Source organism: Argiope bruennichi, chromosome 9 (genome assembly GCF_947563725.1).
Source record: "Argiope bruennichi chromosome 9, qqArgBrue1.1, whole genome shotgun sequence".
Classification (NCBI taxonomy): domain Eukaryota; kingdom Metazoa; phylum Arthropoda; class Arachnida; order Araneae; family Araneidae; genus Argiope; species Argiope bruennichi.
This window is the reverse complement of record NC_079159.1, coordinates 82684321-82696858: the sequence shown is the minus strand read 5'-3', so window position 1 is coordinate 82696858 and position 12538 is coordinate 82684321.

Genomic DNA, 12538 nt, shown 5'->3' with positions numbered 1-12538 from the left:
CGAATTGATTGGGCATAAAGGGATTGACCATTTGCCGGTCTGTACTTTTTCATGCATATGAAAGCAATAACTCAATAACTTAAAAGAATGAAATTTGGTATATGATCTTGTGACAACTATTGTAGTGCTATGTCAATTCTTGATTTAAATCGGTAAGAAAAAAACACGTCCATAATACAAATTCGATTTTCTGGTACTTATGTATTAACCACATGTAAGGTATTAATTGCCAAACACATAGTAAAAGAATGCAAGCTTGATTCAATAAAAATACTAGATTCAAACTAAAAAGATCGGTCTTTCATAATTATGGCTTGGAAATGGTATGCATTTAAAATACAAATACCGATTTTCTTTCAATACTACGAAGCACACAACATTCATGTTAAGCAAAAATAAAAATCTGGGCATTCTTTGGCATTCCCGACATTGCCCAAGATTTTATGTTGAAGGAATGAGACTTATATTAGAGAATATGGGAAAAAGTATCAGGGAGAATATCCCCCCCATCCCTCTGGTTTTTAATATAATTTTGATAACTAGCATAAATCAAATGCATTTCATATTTTCTCAGATAGGATTATGAAATCATGGTGATCTGGTTATAAGACCTCGGTCAGAAGCGTTCTAGGTTCGAAACCCGTTTCCACCAAAGAACCACCATGTAAGCGTGTCTGGTGCATGCTTAATCTGTCCTCTTTTTAAGGGGTGGAAGTCAGAAAGGAGATAACAGGGTTAAACGGTGGAATTACGACATCCGTCCCAAAATAGTCTGTTATTTGCTCTGAAACAGATGTAGATGCAACTAAATCAAATAAGGTAACTCAGCAGGTAAAAAGATCATAATAATTGCAGAAAAATAGAGATGAGAAATTTAAAAATATTTGTTAAATGCAAATAGAGTTTCTATTCAATGAATTCTTCTATTTAATTAAAATTTCTTCGAAATCTTGCTGTAGTATTTATGTGTTATTTACTCTTTATATTAGGAAAGCTAATTTTGATGCCACGATCTTATTCAGAATAAACTTTTTTTTTTTTTTTTTTTTTTTTGCAATTTTTTGAGATTTTTAAATATTTCGTGATTTGTAGGTATTACGACAAAATTGTTAAAATTTGTTCAAACACACACACACACATCAGAAACCCATGTGAAACAAGTGTACATACGAAACAAATATGAGCTGTTGTAGAATATAATAACTGTCTAATTTTCTTCACGTTGATGAAAACATCGTAATTACTGAATTTTCTTTCGACCATAACATACCATAAAGTTTTACGAAATATAATAAAGGTACTGCTGTGCATGATGCGAGTGATAATTAAGAAATTATTAAAAAAAGCTTTCATAAGATTAACTGTTAACAAAATTTGATACAATACAAAGAGGAATACAATTTCAAGAAAATATATCAGATGATGTAATTCAATCTTTTCAAAAGTATGAAAATATTTAGGAAAAAATATGTTTATAATGAACTTGCCATGTAGACATTTTTAATAAGTTCACAGTTCTTGGGAAACAAAATCAAGTATACATTAAAGCAAAATACATTTATTTAGCACATAATCGGGAAAATGACAAGTCAAACTTCTACCAGCTAGATCGTAGAATTTAATTTATTGTGATCATATGCTCATGGAAAAACACTATTCCATTCTATATTGTTTGATTGATTTGTTTTGTTCTTTGAAAAATTTGTTTGAAAAACCGAAAGCCATATAACGCTGAAACTCAACAAAATCAACAAATTGTTATTTATGATATTTTGGTTTATGCATACTTCATCTAAAACAGTAAAGCAAAAAAAAAAAAAAAAAAAAACTGAAGTAAAAGTTAAATTCCTTTTTATAAGTTTACTTATTTTTCAAAATATATATTTAAAGAAATTTCAACGAATCCGGTCTTAAAAATCGTTTTGTAAAATTTTTCGAGTGCAATAAATACATGAAATAAAAAAAAACATCATAGTAAATTTGAAAACATAACTCGATTACAAAATACTTACATCATTTAAAAGATGATAACTCACATTGAAGTATACACGTTTGTTTTACAAAAGAATTTACGAAAATTTAATGTAAAAAAAAACATATTTACTACTCGGTAACGATATAGTAAGCAGATGAAGATTCGAACTGATATATGCTTTCTTGTTTCTCAGACGTTTTAACGTTATAAATTTAGTTTTCGATTTTATGAATAGAAGAGAATAAAGCATCATAAATATCATGTTGTATTAAATTGCCTTTTGTGATCTTGAAAGAGACAGAAACGATATCTACTCTTGTTGAAATTGCTGTTAATACTAACAACACACTCACAAACTTCTGAGATTTTTGCTGCTTTCACTTCGCCATTCTGCTTCTGGTAAGTTGCTCTTTGTTCTCTAAAACTCACAAAAGATATGCTAGCAGTCTCTTTTATAAACTAAACAAATTCTTTTTAAGAAGATATATTTTGTTAAATTCATCTATGAGAATTTAATGTTAACATTTTCACTGTTATTTTTTATTTTTATTTGTTCATTCAATTATTTTTTGCCTTTTACCAATTAATTTTATCTACTTATCATTTGTCTAATTTATTGAAATGGTTTTTTTTTATCAAAAATGGTCAGAAAATTCCCATATGCAAATTACTATTTACAGTTTAAAATGTTGTTTACAAATGTAGTCAAATACATTTTTAATGAGATCCCACTGTTCCCCTTCAATATAAAGAGCATTCGTTGATTCAAACGTTTAAATGATGCTACAAAGGTTAGAAAAAAATAACGATTAAAAATTTAATCACTTAATTTATTTTAACCTTAAATTATAAAAAGTTTAGAATCCATCCTTGTAAGGCTTATTATAAATATTACATTTTTCAAAAAAAAATCTCATGCTTTTTTAAAGATTAAAAAATATCATCTGTAAATATTTTCCCGAAACTGTAATTAACTTCGTTTGCATCAAACGCTATTAGCATTTCTTATTTTGAAGGTTTATTTAATAGTTTTTTAATTCTCATTTTCATCTTCATGTAATGTATATTTTCATTTCATTTAGTAAAAATTTGAAATATGTTATGTTCCCAAAATATTCAACTTTTCCAATATCCTCATCGATGTGAAAAAAAATAGATAGCTTTATCTTCAATAATTATCATCTCTTTCGATTGCTACCATTTTCCCCAGTAACCGATGTCTTTGATTTTGTTGGAACTTCGAAAATTGAGAAGTCACGAAAAGTTGCAAGAAAACGTCAGAAAAAAAATTTAAAGTAAAAAAAAATTCATTTTTTATGCTATCAAAGACAGTATTGAATAGAATAATGAAACATTTTATATAATGCTGAAAACTATCTAATAAAGCATGGAACAATTAAACATATTGCATATTTCCTAGGCATTCTACAGAACGCCAAATGTCAAACAGGCAAAGTATGAAATTTTTCTCCCACGCAAGAAAAAACATGAATAAGATTATTTTCTAAAACAAATTGAACCGATATGAAAATGATATACCTACAGAAAAAATTGCCGCTTCTTCAATTTGTCGCGCTTATTTAAAGGAAACCAGATGTCATAAAAGAAAAAAAAAAATCCATGCCTTTTGAGTCCATGCAAGTAAAGATGATGAAAATGATATTTTAAACACTCTTTGTTTCTTAATGAATAAACTGCTAGAATAATAGCGTTATCGTGACCTTTATTTTGTACTTTGGCTAAATAGCATTTGACATTCCATAGAATGCCTAGGTACCATATACAATGCAAAGGGAAATTGTATATAATTCTCGTATTTTATACTTTGCCCAAAAGCGTCTGACATTCTATAAAGTACCTTGTATTCTATAAAACGCCGTCATTTTATATTCCAGATAATACACTGAAATTATCTTTCACAATGTGGAAAATACTTACCATGTAATTGTCATTCACACTCAAGATTTTAATGAGAATTTTGTTTCACGGACAATTTCGTTAAGTTTGAAAGTTTGTTGAATGGAGTTTAGTTTATTTATATCAAGCAACACAAAAGATACTTTGGACTTCATAATTTATAATTATAATTAGATGATGAGGACGACACCTGAGCTGTGACTACGCTCCAAGCTTCCACATCACCCCAATAGGAACACATTTGACCCACAACCATTGAATGAATGTTATCTGCATGATATCATTTGGGAAGATGATACTGTATGTTATTATTTTGGAAGATAATTTATAGTTCTTTCTATATGCATTGATTTGAGAGCACTGTAACTTGTAGTCGGTCTAGAGTTTCCGAAGCATGTAAACGCGATATCTCAAAAATGCAATGATTTAAGTTATCGCATTTGATAAGTGATTTCTACATCAAAGTTCGGTTTCAATCAGTTAGGAAAACGCGTCAAAATACAAATTCAAACTTATATATTATGCGTATCAGGGATTAATCACCAAAAAACCAGCCAAGAATCAAGTGATAGATTCGGTAAAAATCCTAAATTCACGACAAAGATCAATATTTAGTAAGTTTTCCACTGTCATGCAAGGCATTCGCGACTTTTCGCAAAATGCACAATTTTATTCGGGAATGGAAGGAAAATATAACCTTTATTAGAGAATATGTGAGTAACCTTTGTGGAGACCTCTTCAGCTGGTTGTAAATAATTTAATACTTTGCCTTTTCATTAATTATTTTTAATTATATCTTACCACCACCATCACTACTCCGCCACTCACTCAATATCTAAGCCTGAAGTTTAAAAAATCTATTCACTTTTAATTTGAGATCAATGTTTACGGTCTAAAAAGAGTTTAAAAATTTATCAGCATCAGAGCTAATCTACAAAGAAATAAGAAGCAAAAATAAGTGTAATCTACTCCATTTGTAATAATAAAAAGCTATAAAGATAAACATTGTTTTTTTTTAACTCTGTTATCAATTTACTCTTTACAAAGCGCTAATAATTTCAAAAAAGAGAGAAAGTGAGACAGGTGGAAGTTTTCTCAAAAAGTCTTGGCATTTAAGAATTTTAGAATAATACTTTTTCGTACACAGTGATTGCCATTTTTTTTCGAAAGCTTTTTAATAAAAACGTTTGTATATAATCGTCTGTTGAAAAATAAAACTTAATTTCTTTTTTGCACTTGATACAGAAGCGGTTACCGATTTTTTTTTTTTCCTTCGCTCAATTTGATTAGTAAATCGACTGTTAGAATATTATTGAATTCGCGCATTTACATTGGCTCTTGCTAACATTAACTCTTATTTCTCTGCCTAATTTGTGTCATTCAAATATTAACCGCAAAATGCAAAAACTTCGCGCCACAATTTATGAGCGAAATTTTTTCGCACATTTGAGGTATAATCAGATAGAGGGTGAAAAAATGCAATTAATTATGCTTATAATTAATTGCATTTAATTAATAATATACAAATAAACAAAATTATAAGAAGCACAATCAATTAATAATTTAATTTATATTGCTTATTATAATTATAATAAAAATTAATAATAAATTAATTAATTAAATTTGCTTGTTATTAATAAATAAATTAACAATAAGCAAAAAGGAAATATTTTTTTATTTACATGCTTCTTTCAAATCTAGATGACGGCTTAGTATTAATTACCTTACTAATAGCTAAAACATCGCAGTATCCAATTTTCCATGGCCGCAAAATTTCAGGTGTACCATTTCGAATTAAATTTCACAATTGATTAGGTTTATACGAATTTTGATTACATTTAAAAATTATTGGATCTCTTAGTATCCTATTAATCGTGTTTTCATTATTTATTTATTGCGACATTTATTTATTTATCGCCGTTGTCGACTGTTTCACCCAGAAGGTACAGAGAATTATTTTAGCAGTCAACAGGAAAAATGCAAAAAAAAACAAAAAAACATTTATGTTTTATCTATGTATATACATTTATAGAAAAACAATATACATCTGTATCTTTATTATCTCTATTGTAAAGGAGAATGTGTATGGGTGTATTGGTGTTCTACAGGATTGACCGCTTGATATAGAATATATTTTCGGTGGTGGAATGCACATCTTTGAGCTATTTCTTAAAATTTATTAATTCACAATTAAGTAAAGATTTGATATTTGTTTGCGATAACTCCCAAAGATATTACTGCATAAAAATAATTGTTATGCTCTTAAAAAATTTTTAAAAATTGCTTTTTTAATAAATTTAAAGTAATTTGATATTTTTCTGAATTTTTTTAAAAAAAACTTTGAATTATTTTTTTTGCACAATTTGAATAATAGATTTCATTGTTACATTGAAATTCAAATCGATTTCATTATTTTGCCAAACATTTCGTCAATTTCCTCTATCGTTTAAAGATAAGAAAGGAAGATTTTGCTAACTATCAGTGCAATTTGCATGACTAATCAGAAAACGAAACTACATTATGCAATTTGAATAGATTATCCATGAACTTAATGTTTTAAATCCATTTTGATATCATTAGACTTCACTCTATTTAAAAAAATTTTTACATAATAGACATAACAGATATAAAGTTATTGATATAATGCAATTTTAAAATCGATCACAATTTTATTTTTTTATTATCTTAATAGGACATTTCATTTTCTGATACTGGGACTTACAGTCTGATTCTGCTTGTAAACAGCTCAGATAATGAATATAATCTTACTTTCCTAGCTTTTAAAAATGAAGGTAAATCATGAGATTAAATATTTGATGAAACATTGAAAATGATTAGAATTTCAGTTCGATAGCAAAATGTATTGCCAAAAGTTATGCAAAAAAAAAAAAAAAAATCAAATATTCCAAAATTTAAGGGGGTAGGCAATCTGCACGTTAATTAAATTGGTGTCATAATTTTTTTTAATTTAAAATAATATAAAAATTATTTTTACACAACAATACTCTCGGAAATTATCGAGAAAAAAAAGCTTGAATACTGCTGTTTTTGGTGCGTTTTTTTTATCCAAGTAGAATTTTTTAAAAATAACACTCCAAGTTGCATATTCTCTCCCTGTCTCCAAAATTTTTTATGCAAAATTTAGTAGCTCTTTGTATCTGCCTTGTAGAACTCTAACGCACAAATATACATTCTCTTTTAATTAACGACGAATAATTATAAAAATGATGATAATTAATAACGACGAATATCCATAAAAATAGTCTTTGTCTTGTTCGATATTCTTCAATTCTTTTAGATGACGTTCCCGATATTTTTTACCGATTGCAAAGTATTTCATGGATATACAAAAAAATTAATTTGAAACATATATAAACGAAACATTTATTGTCCTATCAAGACAATCCTTAAAAGTTAACATAAATTTGAAGTAGATTCCAAGAATTTTTCCTATTTCCTTATTATTAATCCTCTCAATCTTCATTATACGATGCATGTCCTATCATAATTTCTTTTGTTTTATATTTCTCGCTGCTTTATAGTTACTGCTTTAGAAATTTCATATCAAAATTGAACTCTTCCATTCCATAAATCAGCAAGGCAGTTAGAATTTCAGTAAAAAAACATAAAAGAAAGTTGATATATAATTTAAAATAGTAGCCAAAATGGCCTAGAAATTGCTTCTATTATGTGTAACTGTTTTTTATGCTGAACGGTATAATATTCACATATAGATTTTGATAAAATTAATTATTCGGTGATTTTTTTTAGTTTCTTTTTTTTCTTAAAAGGCAATGCATATTTATTCTTTATACGAAAATTGGCAAAACTCTATAGCTTTATAGGGTAATTATTTTGGAGGAAGCACTAAATGAAAGATTCTGTACTTTTTCTTCCTTAATAAAATCAGGAACTTTTTAATTATAAGATATTGCTAAATAAAATGAATTTTTAATTTGTTCTGAAAAGTAGGTATATTTTTAAGTGACTTTTTTAGAGACTATGTTACATTCAGAATTAAACATCTTTGAAATGAAAAAATTTTGTGGAGTACATTAAATTTATAACAGAGATGTCTGTTATTAATAATAAGGAATAAATCTCTATGCCCTTTTAAGAATTCGACTTCTTTTAAAACGTTAAAACTCAATTTAAATTCAGAAAACACACAATTCTAATGAAAACTTATGTATGTTGAAAATATCTCTTGAAATTTAACTTGTATTATCCTTATATTGCAAAACAATACACTGTAATATTTCAAATCTATCTGCAAGTGAAAATAATAAAAAAAAAATTAATAATGGTTAAAGCATTTTAAAATTAAAATTCTAATTTTTAGATATAATTTATAGCTATTTAATATACTTATAATCTAATGTATGTTTTTACAAAATTTTATAATTCTAATTCGTAAAAACTTAGTACAATTCTTCCTTTCTTAAAAAGTATAATTAACGATGTAGATGTAAATGCAGAAGATGATGTAGATGTAAGCATTGACGTAAATAAGATGAGACAGTCGGGGCTCATGCCCTAAGAGACATTTCCATATAGGCTGAGAATTAAAAAATCAATATATTTGCATTTAAAATATAATGCTTTGTAACTTTTATATTACAGCCTTTTAAAAACGAAAGTAACTCCATTTATAAGTAAGCATGAAAGCAAGAGTCTTTTTCTGAAAATTTCTCAAAAGAAACTAAATGTTCACTTCAATGTTTCTTTCCAAAATTTTGTATTCCGGTGAAAAGGGAGACATATAATCGATCATCGTCAGATCACTGTAGAAAAGGGAAAATAATATATGGATTAATTCCTCAGGAAATATCGGGTTTTCACTGAGTGTGCATGAACATAAAATGTTGTATTCTCCATTATTCATATTGGTTTCCTGATGTTCGTGTTAAATAGTTGAGGAAAAAATAAGAATCATATTTTTAGACAACAGAGATTAAATAAGGAAAGAAAGCTTTAATTTGTTTGTGGAGCTGAAGGTAACCCAGTTTTAATTGATGTGATGAAAAACACAAATTCAATTTCTGCCATTTTCTAATTTTTTTTAAGAATCGTTTCGATAAATGCATATCTAAATGTTGAGTATCAAAGCAGTTTTTTACTTATCTCCCTTCACTGCTTCCATTAACACAAAACTTAGCATTTCTAAAAAAATATTTATCAAGAAATTGTATTAAAAAATTTGGTTATTTAACCCATAAATAGCCTAAAATTTTTGATTTCAAAGCCACAAATAAAATTTATTTCATTTTAAACATATTAAATTCTCAATAAATGGTATAAATATCATGTATTTTTTTCAATAGAATATTATGAATGTTGAAATAATAATTCTGCAGATAAGTTATCAGATTACAGAACCTCATTCCCAATACACATTTCCGTTTTCGTCAGCTTGACAACACTCATCCGAAAATGAATATCAAACAACATTGATCTGCAACGTTCATCGTTCTTACACGTAATGATTAATAATATTTGTAATAATTAAAAATTCCTCATAAAAATTTTCATCTCGTAACGTTTTAGAAAATTAACCACATACCTTTTTCCGAAACCGCGTAGGTAATTTTAATAGTTGTGGCTAACTTTTAACAAAATAAAAATGATTATTCAATAAACTAGATGTGTTTCTGGGATCAAGAATCAAAAATAAACCCATAAACAACCAATAAAAAAAGGAAAGGAAAAAAAATGAGAAAGGAGGTGAAATTTGGGAGAGGAAAAGAGGATTAATTGGCCTCTCTCCAACTCGGGTCTATTCCTTTCTGCAGCCCTTTTGCCGCAAAATTCAATGGAAGAGAAGGTTGCTTTAATCTTCAAATCAATATATCAGTTGAATGCATAGTGAGCTTTCAATGTTGTACAACAGATAGCCGAGACTGGAGTGTTATTTTTTTTCCTAGTGGACTCATTTTTTGTCTCATTTTTGCGTTTTTATATCGTTTTTCTACTTTCGTTGATCATCGAACTCACAAAGTGAAAAATAAACAAACGCATTGAATTCTTACAGTGAGGGAGTTAAAAAAATAAATGAAAATGAAAATGAAACTTTAAAAATAATTTCATCTATTACAGCTCTCTAGCCCTTCAACAAAAACAGATTAAATTAACTAAAATGTATTAATGAAATAATTAGTTAAAATTAATTCAATGAAAATATATGAAATATATATAAAAACTGAGAAAAAATAAATTTTATAAAAATAGAAAAACAATTAAAAAAGTAGCGACATGTCTAACTTTACTCGAGATTAAAATATTTCAATCTCTAATATTTTTAGAAGATTATTTTTGTAAAAAATGTTATAATATACAAAATCCTTTTACTGTCTAAAAAAGAAGGATTAGGTCGAAAAATTTAGTTCTGAATAAAATTAGTAGTATACGTTTATGATGTTATGTCATTAAATTTTTAAAGCGTTGTAGCCAGTCAACCCCTAGATTTTGAGCATAATTTATATATTATTCGATTTTTGAAGGGAAATAGTAGATTTTTGAAAGTGCTCGTTCACAGACTAGTAAGTTCAATTTCGATCGTAAGTGAGTGTTCTAATTTTCTTTTAATTATTCCAAATCAAATTAACAACTTAAAAATATTTTTACATTTATATGTTAGCCATTTTTATGCAAAAATAAATATTTATTCATATGATGCTTAAATTATAATTAAAAATTCAAAATAAAGTTTGTTTCCTAAAAAATTCTTTAACGAAACGCAGGTTCTTGTGAACAATCGTTCTTTGGGAATATTGTTTGTATTATTTCCAACTAAATCTTACATACAGTTCATAATTCTCCAAGATAATATTTTTAAGCATCAGACATCAAGGTAATATTGTTTTAATAACCTTATGTTTGTTCTGTTCATTGTGCATATGAACCATCCTAGTGGAGTCAAGTCCCATGATATCATATTGTTGTAAAAAATTTAACTTTTAAGGTAATTTGTCTTCTAACATTCATGGTATTGTGACTTCAATTTTTTATTCCTCACTAGTCGCCTTTGGCGACTACCTGATTCGTCAAGGTTATTTGCCACTTTAATTTCAATGATCTAAATCGCTTAGATACGTCTATGAATGCTTCAAATTGCCAGACTTTAAAACTATATAATTTTAATAGTCTTATTCATTGTATACATGAATCTTCCTGATGGAGACTTGTCCATGACATCAGAGCGCTGTTAAAAATGTATTTATTCTGTTCATTTATCTTCCAACTTTTGCAGCTTTGTAATTTCACTTTTTTACTAACTAAACTGCTTTGATATTAAACAAAATCCTTCTTCATTAGCTTTCAATAATGTTAAAAAACACGAGATTAAATATCTAATGAACCAATGAAAATCTTTTGAACATCAGAGCAACAATGTAGTCTATTGTTAAAAATTAGGCAAAAAAAAAATTTTTTTTTTAATTGTAAAAATTCAGAAAAAATGTGCGCGACTTATTATTAGTATCAATAAAACGATAGTTTTTTAATTTTTAAGTGATTGAAATTTATTATTTTTTTGCAATAATATTTTTAGAAGTTGTCGCTGGGAAACGGAAATTTCATCTTAATTTTTAACTAATTAAAAATTTAATGAATAATTTTTAAAAACAACTCTGAGGTCACATTAGAAACCTACAAAGAATATATTTGCCAAATTCGGTAGCTCTAAATCAAACGTTCTGCCCTGTTGAATAATATACACACACACACACACACACAAAAAAAAAAAAAGTTACATTTTTTCCTTTACTATTAGTCGAAATGCCAGTCATCAAAATATATATTGTACCCAATGTTTTTATATTATATATTGTGACTACTAAAAATATATAACTATCATTCTGATTATTGCATGTTACTGAAAAATATTAAATACTGAATAAATTTCTAGAATTTGTGAAAAAATTATGTTAGGATTTGAGAAATTGTAGTTAATATTTATCATCACAAAAGTTACAATTATTTCACTACCTTAAAAATTAATTTATTTATAATGCGAGAATCATATCCCTAAAATTCTTTTGCATACAAAATAAAAAATATAATAAACAAAACTATCGTAATTTGTTAATTTAATTTGAAAAAAATTAATCTAATTGAAATGAGTCGCAAAAAATTTAATCGACCTCAAGGTTTGTAAGCGAATTCTTCTCCAACCATGCAAATTCGCCATCTACACTCGGTGATAACTTACTAGTTTGTAAACTGTACTTACTGAAAGTTTGAAGATCATTTTCTCATTGATAGGTGTGTTTTAATACTTCAATGAGTGTATTGTCAAGGCATATTATAAATATTAAAAATTCACCTTAAATTCAATTTTCTTGTCCGTGTCTACCGTTTATGAAATGCTTTTTCATTAAAATGAGAATATCAGTTGAATCAAGCAATTGCAAAATACCATTAGTTCATTTTTCAATAGATTATAAATATTTCTTATACAAATACTTCAGATAGTTTTTATAAAATTGAAATATAAGCAAGGTTTAAATAAATATTTCGGACCATTTAATTAAATAGTTAATTTTTATGAACAAAAAATATCAAATAAAGCAAATAGCAGTAATTCTTAATATCAATAGCTAATCGTCTGCATTTAAATTTTTCTTTTCGTATTCATCTAGAATATCT